The sequence below is a fragment of the Onthophagus taurus genome, chromosome 11 (assembly GCF_036711975.1).
Source record: "Onthophagus taurus isolate NC chromosome 11, IU_Otau_3.0, whole genome shotgun sequence".
NCBI lineage: Eukaryota > Metazoa > Arthropoda > Insecta > Coleoptera > Scarabaeidae > Onthophagus > Onthophagus taurus.
The window spans coordinates 7822092-7838367 of NC_091976.1; the positions used below are offsets into that span (position 1 = coordinate 7822092).

Genomic DNA, 16276 nt, shown 5'->3' on the forward strand with positions numbered 1-16276 from the left:
ACAATTTAGAGCAACAAAAAATATGTGATTTTGCAGAGAGTTGATCTAGTGAAAATAATAGCTGTTCCAGATTGCGTTAGCTATAATAAGTATATATTTGTAATATGGAATTGATAATAGAAAAGCTATGGCCACAGCAATCAACCAGACATTTCGGCGGCCAAACTTATTTTTAGTTATAACTTCGTAATGCTGTATCCCACAATTTTGATTTTCTAGAACAATAACTAGAACAACTAGAACAACCCAGAACAACAAAGAAAATTTCACTTTTCCAGAAATGGGGGGCTAGTCAAAAAACCTGTTTGTTCGGTTTTCTCGTGGAGTTTTTATTTTTTCAATTTGCCGCTTTGGAACAATGTGGAACAACTCTAGAACAACAATAAAAAATTTAAAAATAAAAAAATGGGGGGCTAACTTCCCGCACTCTTTAGGTTTGTAATAAAAATCAAAATTATAAAATATCTCTTTTTATTTTTACTTGTAATATATTGTTATATGTTAAATTTAAAAAAAATTAAATTCTTTTTATATAACCATACTTAATCCATTTTAATGTTTCCACCGAGTCACCATGAAAACTGCATCTAATGAGTCTTCTATAAGTTTTCTGTATGTATAGTTGTACATACTTACAAATCTTCGCAAGGAACTCGTACGTAAAATCTTCCGGAAGTTCCACTAATTTCACAACACGAATGTTTGGCAAACATAATTAAAATAAAAATAATCGTTCTTTCTTTTTATATCGCGTAAATCAGGTCTCGAGACGCTGTCGAGTTCCGACTCGTTTAGTAAATGACCGTTAAATTTTAGCTGTATCACACCACATGTCAATCACGTGGTACCGACGAGTAATCCCGAGCAAAATAGTGCGATGCCTACGAAGTACCTGAAGGAAAAGTACAGTTTACACGTCTTGTGTAAAATTTAATGTTTTATATATTACATAACTACTGGTGTGAAGTTATCCATAAATCCCAGCAATAAACTTAAAACATTAATAATTCCGTAACCAATACGATTTGGGTAACCAAATTTCACACACAGGTCACTCTTACCCTCAAGAACAGCTAACCACCCCCATTTGGTAAAAAAAAAATTTTTCAACCCTCACCCCCGAAAAAGGGATGTTTTCGCCCTGATGGGCACCTTCGAATTAAACGAAATTCTACCACATAATAGAACACACTTCTAAGTATTTTTATCAATTTTCAAAACACCGTAAGCCCTAACGGTTTTCGAGAAAAAAAATCAGTATTATAAACCGCGGATGGGACTTTAGGGGTGAATTTGACCCCGTTGGGCACCTTCAAAATTGATGAAATTTTAGGATGATTTAGAGGATGCCTTTAGCAATTGAAATCAACCATCCAAACACCGTAAGGTATAACGGTTTCCGAGAAAAAATGTGTTATTAGACACTATAGGTACACAGCGCGGCGCGGACTTTGGGGGTAAATTTGACCCCGTTGGGCACCTCCAAAATTGATGAAATTTTAGGATGATTTAGAGGATGCCTTTAGCGATTTAAATCGACCATCCAAACACCGTAAGGTATAACGGTTTCCGAGAAAAAAATTTGTTATTAGACTATAGGTATACAGCGCGGCGTCGACTTTGGGGGTGAATTTGACCCCGTTGGGCACCTCCAAAATTGACGAAATTTTAGGATGATTTAGAGGATGCCTTTAGCGATTGAAATCAACCATCCAAACACCGTAATGTATTACGGTTTCGGAGAAAAAAAATGTGTTATTAGACACTATAGGTATACAGCGCGGCGCGGATTTTGGGGGTGAATTTGACCCCGTTGGGCACCTCCAAAATTGACGAAATTTTAGGATGATTTAGAGGATGCCTTTAGCGATTGAAATCAACCATCCAAACACCGTAATGTATTACGGTTTCCGAGAAAAAAAATGTGTTATTAGACACTATAGGTATACAGCGGGGCGCGGACTTTGGGGGTGAATTTGACCCCGTTGGGCACCTCCAAAATTGACGAAATTTTAGGATGATTTAGAGGATGCCTTTAGCGATTGAAATCAACCATCCAAACACCGTAATGTATTACGGTTTCCGAGAAAAAAAATGTGTTATTAGACACTATAGGTATACAGCGGGGCGCGGACTTTGGGGGTGAATTTGACCCCGTTGGGCACCTCCAAAATTGACGAAATTTTAGGATGATTTAGAGGATGCCTTTAGCGATTGAAATCAACCATCCAAACACCGTAATGTATTACGGTTTCCGAGAAAAAAAATGTGTTATTAGACACTATAGGTATACAGCGCGGCGCGGACTTTGGGGGTGAATTTGACCCCGTTGGGCACCTCCAAAATTGACGAAATTTTAGGATGATTTAGAGGATGCCTTTAGCGATTGAAATCAACCATCCAAACACCGTAATGTATTACGGTTTCCGAGAAAAAAAATGTGTTATTAGACACTATAGGTATACAGCGGGGCGCGGACTTTGGGGGTGAATTTGACCCCGTTGGGCACCTCCAAAATTGACGAAATTTTAGGATGATTTAGAGGATGCCTTTAGCGATTGAAATCAACCATCCAAACACCGTAATGTATTACGGTTTCCGAGAAAAAAAATGTGTTATTAGACACTATAGGTATACAGCGGGGCGCGGACTTTGGGGGTGAATTTGACCCCGTTGGGCACCTCCAAAATTGACGAAATTTTAGGATGATTTAGAGGATGCCTTTAGCGATTGAAATCAACCATCCAAACACCGTAATGTATTACGGTTTCCGAGAAAAAAAATGTGTTATTAGACACTATAGGTATACAGCGGGGCGCGGACTTTGGGGGTGAATTTGACCCCGTTGGGCACCTCCAAAATTGACGAAATTTTAGGATGATTTAGAGGATGCCTTTAGCGATTGAAATCAACCATCCAAACACCGTAATGTATTACGGTTTCCGAGAAAAAAAATGTGTTATTAGACACTATAGGTATACAGCGCGGCGCGGACTTTGGGGGTGAATTTGACCCCGTTGGGCACCTCCAAAATTGACGAAATTTTAGGATGATTTAGAGGATGCCTTTAGCGATTGAAATCAACCATCCAAACACCGTAATGTATTACGGTTTCCGAGAAAAAAAATGTGTTATTAGACACTATAGGTATACAGCGGGGCGCGGACTTTGGGGGTGAATTTGACCCCGTTGGGCACCTCCAAAATTGACGAAATTTTAGGATGATTTAGAGGATGTCTTTAGCGATTGAAATCAACCATCCAAACACCGTAATGTATTACGGTTTCCGAGAAAAAAAATCTGTTATTAGACACTATAGGTACACAGCGCGGCGCGAACTTTGGGGGTGAATTTGACCCCGTTGGGCACCTCCAAAATTGACGAAATTTTAGGATGATTTAGAGGATGCCTTTAGCGATTGAAATCAACCATCCAAACACCGTAATGTATTACGGTTTCCGAGAAAAAAAATGTGTTATTAGACACTATAGGTATACAGCGGGGCGCGGACTTTGGGGGTGAATTTGACCCCGTTGGGCACCTCCAAAATTGACGAAATTTTAGGATGATTTAGAGGATGCCTTTAGCGATTGAAATCAACCATCCAAACACCGTAATGTATTACGGTTTCCGAGAAAAAAAATGTGTTATTAGACACTATAGGTATACAGCGGGGCGCGGACTTTGGGGGTGAATTTGACCCCGTTGGGCACCTCCAAAATTGACGAAATTTTAGGATGATTTAGAGGATGTCTTTAGCGATTGAAATCAACCATCCAAACACCGTAATGTATTACGGTTTCCGAGAAAAAAAATCTGTTATTAGACACTATAGGTACACAGCGCGGCGCGAACTTTGGGGGTGAATTTGACCCCGTTGGGCACCTCCAAAATTGACGAAATTTTAGGATGATTTAGAGGATGTCTTTAGCGATTGAAATCAACCATCCAAACACCGTAATGTATTACGGTTTCCGAGAAAAAAAATCTGTTATTAGACACTATAGGTACACAGCGCGGCGCGAACTTTGGGGGTGAATTTGACCCCGTTGGGCACCTCCAAAATTGACGAAATTTTAGGATGATTTAGAGGATGCCTTTAGCGATTGAAATCAACCATCCAAACACCGTAATGTATTACGGTTTCCGAGAAAAAAAATGTGTTATTAGACACTATAGGTATACAGCGGGGCGCGGACTTTGGGGGTGAATTTGACCCCGTTGGGCACCTCCAAAATTGACGAAATTTTAGGATGATTTAGAGGATGCCTTTAGCGATTGAAATCAACCATCCAAACACCGTAATGTATTACGGTTTCCGAGAAAAAAAATGTGTTATTAGACACTATAGGTATACAGCGGGGCGCGGACTTTGGGGGTGAATTTGACCCCGTTGGGCACCTCCAAAATTGACGAAATTTTAGGATGATTTAGAGGATGCCTTTAGCGATTGAAATCAACTATCCAAACACCGTAAGGTATAACGGTTTCCAAGAAAAAAAAATTGTTATTAGACACTATCGGTATACAGCGCGGCGTCGACTTTGGGGGTGAATTTGACCCCGTTGGGCACCTCCAAAATTGATGAAATTTTAGGATGATTTGGAGAGTGGATTTTTGATAGAAAAAAAAAACTTTTGATAAAGAATGAAATTTATTATATTAATGGTCTGTTTTACTTATAATTAAATTGTGTAATGGATTGAGAATATTATTATAATTAGTTGCTACCGCGTTCCAAACCGCTTCCAATCCTTGTTCATTTAAGTGAATGCCATCCCTGTGTAGAAATTTGTATTAAACACATAAGAAAAGAAAAATTTTCACGTTGTGTTACCCTTCCATCATGTTTCTGTTAACAATTGCTTCAATGTCGGTACAATTGATTTGCTTTTCAGCACAAAACCGTCGAATGTAATGATTGATTTCCTATAAAGGCATAGAGAGTATTTATTTATAGCATGACATAGAAATTATAATATCTTACGTTCACAGACTCGAAGTTTTTGCAGAGAGGAATTGTGCAAATTTGTATTCCTTTAGGATTTAAGGAAAGAAGGAAGCGGAAGAGGTGAGAATATTGGGACTTTAGTTGGGATGGTGATGTTTTGTGGAGTATATCGTTAGTTCCTATCATTATAACGATATGTCGTTCAACAATATCTCCACAAAACCAAGGGGAACATGTTTTTGGAATACACTTTGCGCGCCGCAAAAGTTTTAGTATTGTTTGACCGCCTACTGCTAAGTCGAGGAAATATTTCGTTGCTTGTCCGTTTTGATTGTCGTCCTAAAAATATATACCATTAGTAGGAATTAACTTCATATCTGTTAAAACAAATACTTACTTTGTATAGTACGTAGCATTCGGCAAAAATTACTATCGCCCAAAAACAGTAATTTCGTCGGCATCTTCGCTGGTCACTGGTTTTAACAAGAGATAAGCAGAACAACTGATCTCTGCAATAGCTGAGGAACCTTTATATATTATTAAGTTCTTACCTGTGTTACAGTAATATCGATGGCTATGATTGGTCAAAGCCGGTGTAAGTGTACTTACAATGCACTAACTCGTAAGCCACGTACCTGCTTAAGTGACCTTTTTACTGAAAAGAAGTTAAAAAGGAATTCCCTGTACATTTATTAACATCAAAAATAAGTTTCTGAATATCCCTATTTCTTTATTAACTTCGCGCTTCTAAATGAAGACGTCGTTACCTCGCCAAATATTAATATATATATATTATATATTTAATTAAATATAACTATATTTGTAATTTATAATTTATATTATATATAAATATAATAACTTATTTATACATAATATATTATATACACAAAAATATTAACGAAAATATCGAAGCAGATTGATTCTAAAAAGAACCGATAAAATATCCATAAAGCGCGAACTACAGCAAAATATATCAACTAGTGATCTCCGTCCCCAATAGAATAGTTTAAGCACATTTATAAGTTTACTCCTCACCCTTCTGGCAAAATCTAAAAAAAAACAAAGGCGCTCTAAAACAACGCCGAATAAGTCGGCAACTATTTTCCCGGAATGCACTTATAATGCAAAAAATATGGACATATTTTTTCCTTAATACCTGCGCCTTTTGTAACTGCACGTGGCGGAGTTCTTACCCTTTGTCAGTAACGACTAAAAGCTCATAAAACTACAAAATGCCTTTCTTAACAAAATTTATTTTTTCCATGAAATATTAAGAGTTTCGCAGTTTTCATAATCTATTAAAATCGCTAAAGGCACCTGCTATCTGGTCTACATACGTGTACAATTTAATAACAAATTTTTTTCTCTGAAGCCGTTAAGGGTTACGGTGTCTTGACGGTCGATTTAAATCGCTAAAGGCATCCTCTAAATCATCCTAAAATTTCATCAATTTTGGAGGTGCCCAACGGGGTCAAATTCACCCCCAAAGTCCGCGCCGCGCTGTATACCGATAGTGTCTAATAACAAATTTTTTTTCTCGGAAACCGTTATACCTTACGGTGTTTGGATGGTCGTTTTAAATCGCTAAAGGCATCCTCTAAATCATCCTAAAATTTCATCAATTTTGGAGGTGCCCAACGGGGTCAAATTCACCCCCAAAGTCGACGCCGCGCTGTATACCTATAGTCTAATAACAAATTTTTTTTCTCGGAAACCGTTATACCTTACGGTGTTTGGATGGTCGATTTAAATCGTTAAAGGCATCCTCTAAATCATCCTAAAATTTCGTCAATTTTGGAGGTGCCCAACGGGGTCAAATTCACCCCCAAAGTCCGCGCCGCGCTGTATACCTATAGTGTCTAATAACAGATTTTTTTTCTCGGAAACCGTAATACATTACGGTGTTTGGATGGTTGATTTCAATCGCTAAAGGCATCCTCTAAATCATCCTAAAATTTCATCAATTTTGGAGGTGCCCAACGGGGTCAAATTCACCCCCAAAGTCCGCGCCGCGCTGTATACCGATAGTGTCTAATAACAAATTTTTTTTCTCGGAAACCGTTATACCTTACGGTGTTTGGATGGTCGTTTTAAATCGCTAAAGGCATCCTCTAAATCATCCTAAAATTTCATCAATTTTGGAGGTGCCCAACGGGGTCAAATTCACCCCCAAAGTCGACGCCGCGCTGTATACCTATAGTCTAATAACAAATTTTTTTTCTCGGAAACCGTTATACCTTACGGTGTTTGGATGGTCGATTTAAATCGCTAAAGGCATCCTCTAAATCATCCTAAAATTTCGTCAATTTTGGAGGTGCCCAACGGGGTCAAATTCACCCCCAAAGTCCGCGCCGCGCTGTATACCTATAGTGTCTAATAACAGATTTTTTTTCTCGGAAACCGTAATACATTACGGTGTTTGGATGGTTGATTTCAATCGCTAAAGGCATCCTCTAAATCATCCTAAAATTTCATCAATTTTGGAGGTGCCCAACGGGGTCAAATTCACCCCCAAAGTCCGCGCCGCGCTGTATACCGATAGTGTCTAATAACAAATTTTTTTTCTCGGAAACCGTTATACCTTACGGTGTTTGGATGGTCGTTTTAAATCGCTAAAGGCATCCTCTAAATCATCCTAAAATTTCATCAATTTTGGAGGTGCCCAACGGGGTCAAATTCACCCCCAAAGTCGACGCCGCGCTGTATACCTATAGTCTAATAACAAATTTTTTTTCTCGGAAACCGTTATACCTTACGGTGTTTGGATGGTCGATTTAAATCGCTAAAGGCATCCTCTAAATCATCCTAAAATTTCGTCAATTTTGGAGGTGCCCAACGGGGTCAAATTCACCCCCAAAGTCCGCGCCGCGCTGTATACCTATAGTGTCTAATAACAGATTTTTTTTCTCGGAAACCGTAATACATTACGGTGTTTGGATGGTTGATTTCAATCGCTAAAGGCATCCTCTAAATCATCCTAAAATTTCATCAATTTTGGAGGTGCCCAACGGGGTCAAATTCACCCCCAAAGTCCGCGCCGCGCTGTATACCTATAGTGTCTAATAACAATTTTTTTTTCTCGGAAACCGTTATACCTTACGGTATTTGGATGGTCGATTTAAATCGCTAAAGGCATCCTCTAAATCATCCTAAAATTTCATCAATTTTGGAGGTGCCCAACGGGGTCAAATTCACCCCCAAAGTCCGCGCCGCGCTGTATACCTATAGTGTCTAATAACAGATTTTTTTTCTCGGAAACCGTAATACATTACGGTGTTTGGATGGTTGATTTCAATCGCTAAAGGCATCCTCTAAATCATCCTAAAATTTCATCAATTTTGGAGGTGCCCAACGGGGTCAAATTCACCCCCAAAGTCCGCGCCGCGCTGTATACCTATAGTGTCTAATAACAATTTTTTTTTCTCGGAAACCGTTATACCTTACGGTGTTTGGATGGTCGATTTAAATCGCTAAAGGCATCCTCTAAATCATCCTAAAATTTCATCAATTTTGGAGGTGCCCAACGGGGTCAAAGTCACCCCCAAAGTCCGCGCCGCGCTGTATACCTATAGTGTCTAATAACAGATTTTTTTTCTCGGAAACCGTAATACATTACGGTGTTTGGATGGTTGATTTCAATCGCTAAAGGCATCCTCTAAATCATCCTAAAATTTCATCAATTTTGGAGGTGCCCAACGGGGTCAAATTCACCCCCAAAGTCCGCGCCGCGCTGTATACCTATAGTGTGCAATAACAATTTTTTTTTCTCGGAAACCGTTATACCTTACGGTGTTTGGATGGTCGATTTAAATCGCTAAAGGCATCCTCTAAATCATCCTAAAATTTCATCAATTTTGGAGGTGCCCAACGGGGTCAAATTCACCCCTAAAGTCCCATCCGCGGTTTATAAGAATGATTTTTTTTCTCGAAAACCGTTAGGGCTTACGGTGTTTTGAAAATTGATAAAAATACTTAGAACTGTGTTCTATTATGTGGTAGAATTTGGTTTAATTCGAAGGTGCCCATCAGGGCGAAAACATCCCTTTTTCGGGGGTGGGGGTTGAAACAAATTTTTTTTACCAAATGGGGGTGGTAAGCTGTTCTTGAGGGTAAGAGTGACCTCTGTGTGAAATTTGGTTACCCAAATCGTATTAGTTACGGAATTATTAATGTTTTAAGTTTATTGCTGGGATTTATGGATAACTTCACACCAGTTACATAACTTCACTAACATAAGTAAAAAAGAACTCTCCTTTAGAGAACTGTAAAAACTACTCTATTAAGGCCCACTTTTACCACCTCCTGATAAATTTATCCGATAGATAAATCCAGTTCTTAGCTAATGAGAGCGCTTAAAACCGCCGTAACCATGGCAACTATCCTCTAGATAGTTTATCAGGAGGATGGTAAAAGTGGGCCTAAGTGAATAATATATGAACTCTATATTAATATTAAATATAGTGTACATTAGAGTTATTTTTACCATGTGATATTACAATTTTTACTCTAATTCTTTTTACCAACTACTCTAAAATTTTTACACGACACGATTTTTTCCTGTGTAGCTTGTCTTGTTTCATTGCGAATACAGATACATTATGTATCGCAACTAATAGTTGTATTATTCGGGATTTTATAACTAATTGATTTTTATTTAAAGTTTCAATGTTTCTCTCAAATTCTTTAAATGCTCGTTCCGATATTGACATCTGTATTTCCATTGCTTTCAATAGTTTCTGTTGATTTATATTCTGAGTTTCTATTGCATTATCGCATCTGATTGCATCCTCGTTGTCAAGGTTTCCTGATATGGCTTTTATAACGTTAAATGGTACTATCAAAACTGCTTGAAAAATTACCATTAAAAAGACTAAAATCTGTTATAGAAGAAAAAGCCCTAATACCAACATGTCAATTTGGGTTTCGGAATAAACATGCAATAATAGACGAAGTGCATAGAATAACGAATACTATCGAAATAGCAATGGAAGAAAATAAAGTCTGCTCCGCCGTATTTTTGGATGTTGCACAAGCTTTCGACAAAGTCTGGTTAGATGGTTTAAATTACAAACTAGACCAAATACTACCACTAACTTATAGTCAACTATTAAAATCGTATCTTTCTGATCGATATTTTAAAGTAATATACGAAAACGCTTATTCACCAATACATGAAATACAAGCCGGAGTTCCTCAAGGAAGTGTGCTTGGCCCAACATTGTACTTACTGGTACCAGAAACCTTAACAGCTACATTCGCAGACGACACGGCGATCCTGGCTGTAGCAGAAAATGTAGTAGTTGCAGCAAATAAGTTACAATTGACATTAAATTCAATAGAAAACTGGACCAAACGATGGCTAATAAAACTAAATACAAATAAATCGACATACATAAACTTTACTTATAAGAAAGTAAACTATGTCCCAGTACACATAAATGGCAATGCAGTCCCTAGTGCGCCGACACCGCAAAATATCTTGGTATGACGCTGGATGCCAAACTCAAATGGAAAGCTCACGTCAAAAAAAAAAAAACGTGAGGAACTTGATATCAACTTGATATATTGTCTTATTGGCAGAAAATCAACGTTATCACTAAGAAACAAGTTGCTAATATACAAGCAAGTATTAAAAACAAAATGGACATACGGAATCCAACTGTGGGGTTGTACCTGCAAGACAAATGCAAGTCTGATTCAAAGATTCCAGAACAAAGTACTAAGGTGCATTGTGTTTGCACCCTGGTATATAAGAAACACCGACCTCCATCGCGACTTGAAGGTAGCATCGGTGTCATCAGAAATTGCATCATTCGCGTCTAAACATGAGAAGAGAATCAGGACATCTACAACGAGGATGTCCTGTGTCGCCTTCAGAGGATGAAGCCGTTCGATTTAGCGACCTAGTGCCCTAGTCGATTCAAACGCGAGCAACAGTGCGGAATTATAACAAAAACAATAATACCCAATACGTGTGTTCCGCGTATCGCAGTGTGCGCGTTTTTTTGTTTTGGTCTTAAAACGGTAAAAGTATGACAATATTTTTCTATATTATGGATAAAGCAGACTGGACCACTGGGAAAAGCTGCAAAACATTATCTAGTTTAATTTAGTGTTAAAAATAAGTAACTAATTAGTATGTATTTACTAGGTGTTATACAATTGTGCTATGCATAATATACAGTATGTCCCCGGATCGAGTTACAAAGAGGAAAAAAATTTTTGTTACTGATTTTTCAAACTTATCTCAGCATAAATAATGCGTCGGATATGTTCAAACTACTAAATCGCATGAATTTTATACTCTAACTATAAAAGCTAACTAATTATTCCAATTTTTATGTAACAATTGGACTTTTTTCGATTGAAGTTCAATTTATGATATGTAACCATAGAAACCATAAAACTTGTGAAAGAGAGAATTAATTTAATAAATTAATAATAATTTATTTTATTTAATTGAATTTAAATCAATGTGATGTAAAATCGTTAGGCAATTTATGAGTTGAATCGGTCCGCGGGAACACTGCTATACAGGCTGTTCCTAAAGTTTGTTTGCTCAGAACTTTTTTTTAGTTTAGAAACTTTTATTACTCTTAGATAATATTGATAAAAATTACCGTTTTCTTGTTAAATGCAAAAATGTTGGGTTTCGATTTCAATAATAGCACTAAAAAAACGAACTCTATGTTTTTGAACATTTCCTTTAGTATTTTTTATTACTTGTCTGGTTATTTTATGTACTTTTTTTTATTATTCCTGTTAGTGTTGTCGTTTTTTTGTTTATTTTTTGTGATTTTTAATTTATTGATTTTGCATTCTTTTATTAAACCAACTAAAACAAATTAAAAATGTGAGTTAGCTAAATCTACACTTAGACATGTTGCATACGTAATAGTTATGACAGCTCAGTTCGATTTTCACTTGTTATTTCCAATTCAGATTATTTATTTATTTATTTTTTTTTAGTGTTATTGAATTCGGAGACTAACATTTTTACATTTAATACGAAAACGGTGGATTTTATCAATTTTCTCTAAGAGTGATAAAAGTTTCCAAACTAAATTTAGGGTTATGATAAAATAAAAAAGTTCTGAGCAAACAAACTTTAGGAACAGCCTGTGTAGCATTATTCCCGTGCACCGATCCAACTCAAAAATTGCCTAATGATTTTACGTGATATTGGTTTACACTGTATCAAATTTCAACGCTTTACCATAAATAGTGTTTAAGATATTTATAAAAATGTGTTAAAATTTTCTAACTTTGATGGCCTGTATCTTTGCAATTTGAGGACTTTTACTAATTTTTTTTACATGAATCGTCATCATTTTCACTGTAGTACATGTGGTTACATTTGTTCCCCGAGTCACCGAAACACACTGTATAAAATTTACAAGCAAAGCGAAAAATATAATAAAATATAATATATAAAATATTACACGTAACATTTACATAAAAACAAATACACAATCATAATAATCCGTGTCAGAACAGTAGTGGCAGGAAAAAAAAAGTCAATTTGTTCTTATACTAGACACATTCGAAGCCCTGTAAATCATTCGACAATTCTTCAATAGAGTAATATGCTCTACGCTATAAAACTTGCTTAATCCTAGTTACAAAAGCTTTAAATGTTAAATTCCTATAACTATCATCTGCTGAATGGCATCACGTTGTTTCTGAAGAAAATCCTGCTGATTTGGCGTCACGTGGTGTGTTACCTTCCGAGCTTCCAAATCTTCAGTTTTGGTGTAGAGGACCTGAATGGCTTAATCTAGCAAATCTATCCTGGCCACAATCTATACCAAGTTGTTCTGAATCCGAAAATTTCGAAGAGCGAAACAGTCATACATCAGTAATCACATCAACACCAACCTGTTGGGATCTCATAGAGCGTTATTCCTCTCTCACAAAATTACGCTATAAAACTTGCTTAATCCTAGTTACAAAAGCTTTAAATGTTAAATTCCTATAACTATCATCTGCTGAATGGCATCACGTTGTTTCTGAAGAAAATCCTGCTGATTTGGCGTCACGTGGTGTGTTACCTTCCGAGCTTCCAAATCTTCAGTTTTGGTGTAGAGGACCTGAATGGCTTAATCTAGCAAATCTATCCTGGCCACAATCTATACCAAGTTGTTCTGAATCCGAAAATTTCGAAGAGCGAAACAGTCATACATCAGTAATCACATCAACACCAACCTGTTGGGATCTCATAGAGCGTTATTCCTCTCTCACAAAATTATTGCGAATCACTGCCCGGTGTTTAAGGTTTGCAAAACAATGTAATAATAAATGTTTGGAGTTTCAGCGGTATTGTCTACTTCCGAAATCAATGATGCTTTACTGGTTTTGGTAAAACATGTTCAAAAAATATATTTTGCTCCTGAAATTTCCATATTGATGTCTAATCAAACACTACCTCGATCAAATCGTCTAATACCATTCATCGATGGTAACGGATTTTTACGACTTAGTGGAAAGCTTCAATTTACTAATTTCTATTGGAACGAGAAGCATCCTCTTATTCTTCCGAAGATGTCATCATTCACCACACTGGTTATCAGATATCATTATTTACTCAATCTTCATAGTGATACACAAGTAACCCTGGCTTCTCTGCGTCGGCAGTTTTGGATTTTGGGTGGGCGTTTACCAGTCTGATCTTTTATTCACAAATGCATGGTGTGTGTTCGTCAAGTTTGCCGAATACGTCACATTCATCTTCAGATTCACCTTTCTTATTTATTACAGTGTGTAGGGTATCAAATGTAGTTTTAATTTGTTTAGCTGCATCCTGAAGCTCTGGTGGATGCGCCCGATGTCGAATGGTTTTCTGTACTTTTCCTTACTTTATCCTGTTGCATTTCCATTACATCGTTACCATTGTCTATTGGCTGGTCTGTTTCATCAACGGCTTCAGAAATAGAGTGTACCTAAAAATAATAAGTATAATGATTTATTAATGTAATTTATATTTATGTTTTAGCTACCGTCTACAGCGCAGCAATGGTTGAACCTAGAGAAGGGTTTTAAAGGGAAGTTTCCACATGCAATCGGCGCAATAGATGGCAAACATGTAGTAGTGCGATGTCCACCTAACTCAGCATCAGATTACCACAATTACAAGAGACCTTTTAGTATTGTTCTTCTTGCTTTGGTCGACAGTGACTACCGCTTTATTTTTGCTGATATCGGAGCAAAAGGGAGAATAAGTGACGGTGGTGTGTTCAAAAATTCTTTGCTGTAGAAAAAAATTAGCACAGAAGATTTAAATTTCCCTACCTCTTGTCCTCTGCTAGGTACTGAAGGTCCAAATGTACCGTACGTTTTTCTAGACGATGGTGCTCTTGCATTGGGTACAAATTTGATGAAACCTTATCCTGGAAATCATGGAAAAGGTACACCAAACCGTATATTTGTCCATATAGTTGTCCAGTTGTAGAGTTTATGTAGAAAATGTATTTGGAATTTTAGCTTCAAAATTTAGAATGTTCAATAAACCACTTGAAACAAATATTGAATCAGTACCAAATGTTGTGAAAACTTGTGTACTCTTACACAATTTTTTGAGAAGGAGTTCTTCTTCTAGAAATGTTTATAACCCCCCTGGTACGACAGATATGTATGATGATAATGGCATACTGGTGCAAAGTGGGTCATGGAGGCAAGAGCCCAGTAAACAAGAAATATCTGTGAAACATTTCTATTTTAACGTACAGTGAATTAAATGAAACATTTTACAAGTACGTTTCATATACGTGACAGATACGATTGTTACGAAACGTATCTAAAGATATGTATCAAATACATCTCAGTAGGAATATTTATGAAATATCATTAAAATATGTAGCAGAAACATTTCATTTGAAACATTTCTCTACAAATGTGTCTGAAACATGTCTGAATATCTTCATCAGCGCCTGTGAACGTATGCGCATGTTCCAGGACGCGGTAACTCATCAGCGTCTTGTCACGACTTGTTCTATTGTGTGTTTTGTGCTGTTCAGTTCTGTTCTCAGTTCCTTCGAATCGTTTTCTATATATCTGTTCTGTGGCTCGAATATTGGTTCAGAATGTAAGCAATTGGTTACGACAACCGAATTTACGTTATAATAGGCGAAATAAGGAAACTGCAGATGAGATAATAAAGAATATTGTTATTTTCTTTTAGTATTCTTTCTTTCGTTTACTCGTCGCAATACGGAAAACGTAGTGCAAGAATCGCATCTCAAATATGAAACAAATTTAAAAATTTTGTGTTGCCATTTCTCCATATATGTATATTTTATGTAGTTTTGTACTTTTATGTTTTAGTTTTATGTAGGTTTTTTAAATTTTAGTTAAATTTCTTAGTCTTGAACAATCATAAAAAGATGATGAAAGAGATCCCCAGCTTCTTCAGACTACAAGTAAAGAAGACCTATTTATTTGGTAAAAGTCTTATTGTTATAAGTGAGACCACATGTTGTAAAATTCTTTTTATCAAGAAAAATAAACAATTCCACGACTGTTGTACATCGTTTGTGGTACATTACTTGTTTTATTGTATTATCTGACATGTAAATTGTCATGTAACTGTTTTTGTAAGTTATTTTGTAATACTGATAGTTTCTCTTCATAAAAAGAATTTTACAACATGTGATATCTCCAACAACTAAGATGTAAACTAAAAAATGTTAAATATATTATTATAATTATTATTATTAAATATATTATAGGTATTCTTTATTTGTAGTCTGAAGAAGCTGGGGATCTCTGGCGAAATATCACAAATATATGTGTATTAATTGAAACAGTGTTTCGTTTGAGAAAAAAAAATTCTTTCGGTTATTCATATATAAACAGAAGTAAAAATAATTAAAAATACCACTAATATGATCTAAATTTAACTTTATATTTAAATGACCTACATAAATTATTAGAATGTTTATGTTTAATTTGTTTACAAATAAGAATTTTATTTTAGTTACCATTTTAACACTTTGCCGTCCGCACGTTTCGCAAAAATTTATTCGCTCGGCGCCGGCAGAATATTCAGATTACTTATCCGTGCAAAAAGTCAAGGCCCTTCACTTTAGAGATCGATATCTTCACAACCGATCGATGAAAAAAATTGCGACAAAGTTTGTTGTAATCACTGAACATTTCTACGTAACATATGTTAATTTGAAAATTTTCGGATCCGCGGTTTTCTTTTTATCGCGAGTTAAATGAAAAAAGTACCCGATTTTTGAGTGTGCCGGCAACTTTGTCAACTTTGCGATTTTTTTTCTCGAAAACTATTTGACGAAAAAATTTGAAATTTGAACTGGTGGTAAA

At 36.3% G+C, this 16276-nt stretch overlaps 1 long non-coding RNA gene across 1 annotated transcript; it reads right to left on the bottom strand.

Annotated features, from left to right (window-relative positions):
- Positions 1-4635: 4635 nt before the first annotated feature.
- On the bottom strand, positions 4636-5274 carry LOC111428139 (uncharacterized). Its single transcript, XR_002708039.2, has 3 exons — positions 4988-5274; positions 4838-4929; positions 4636-4780 (listed from the first exon to the last, which is right to left on the bottom strand). It is a non-coding gene; the product is annotated as an uncharacterized lncRNA (long non-coding RNA).
- Between the last annotated feature and the right edge of the window lie 11002 nt (positions 5275-16276).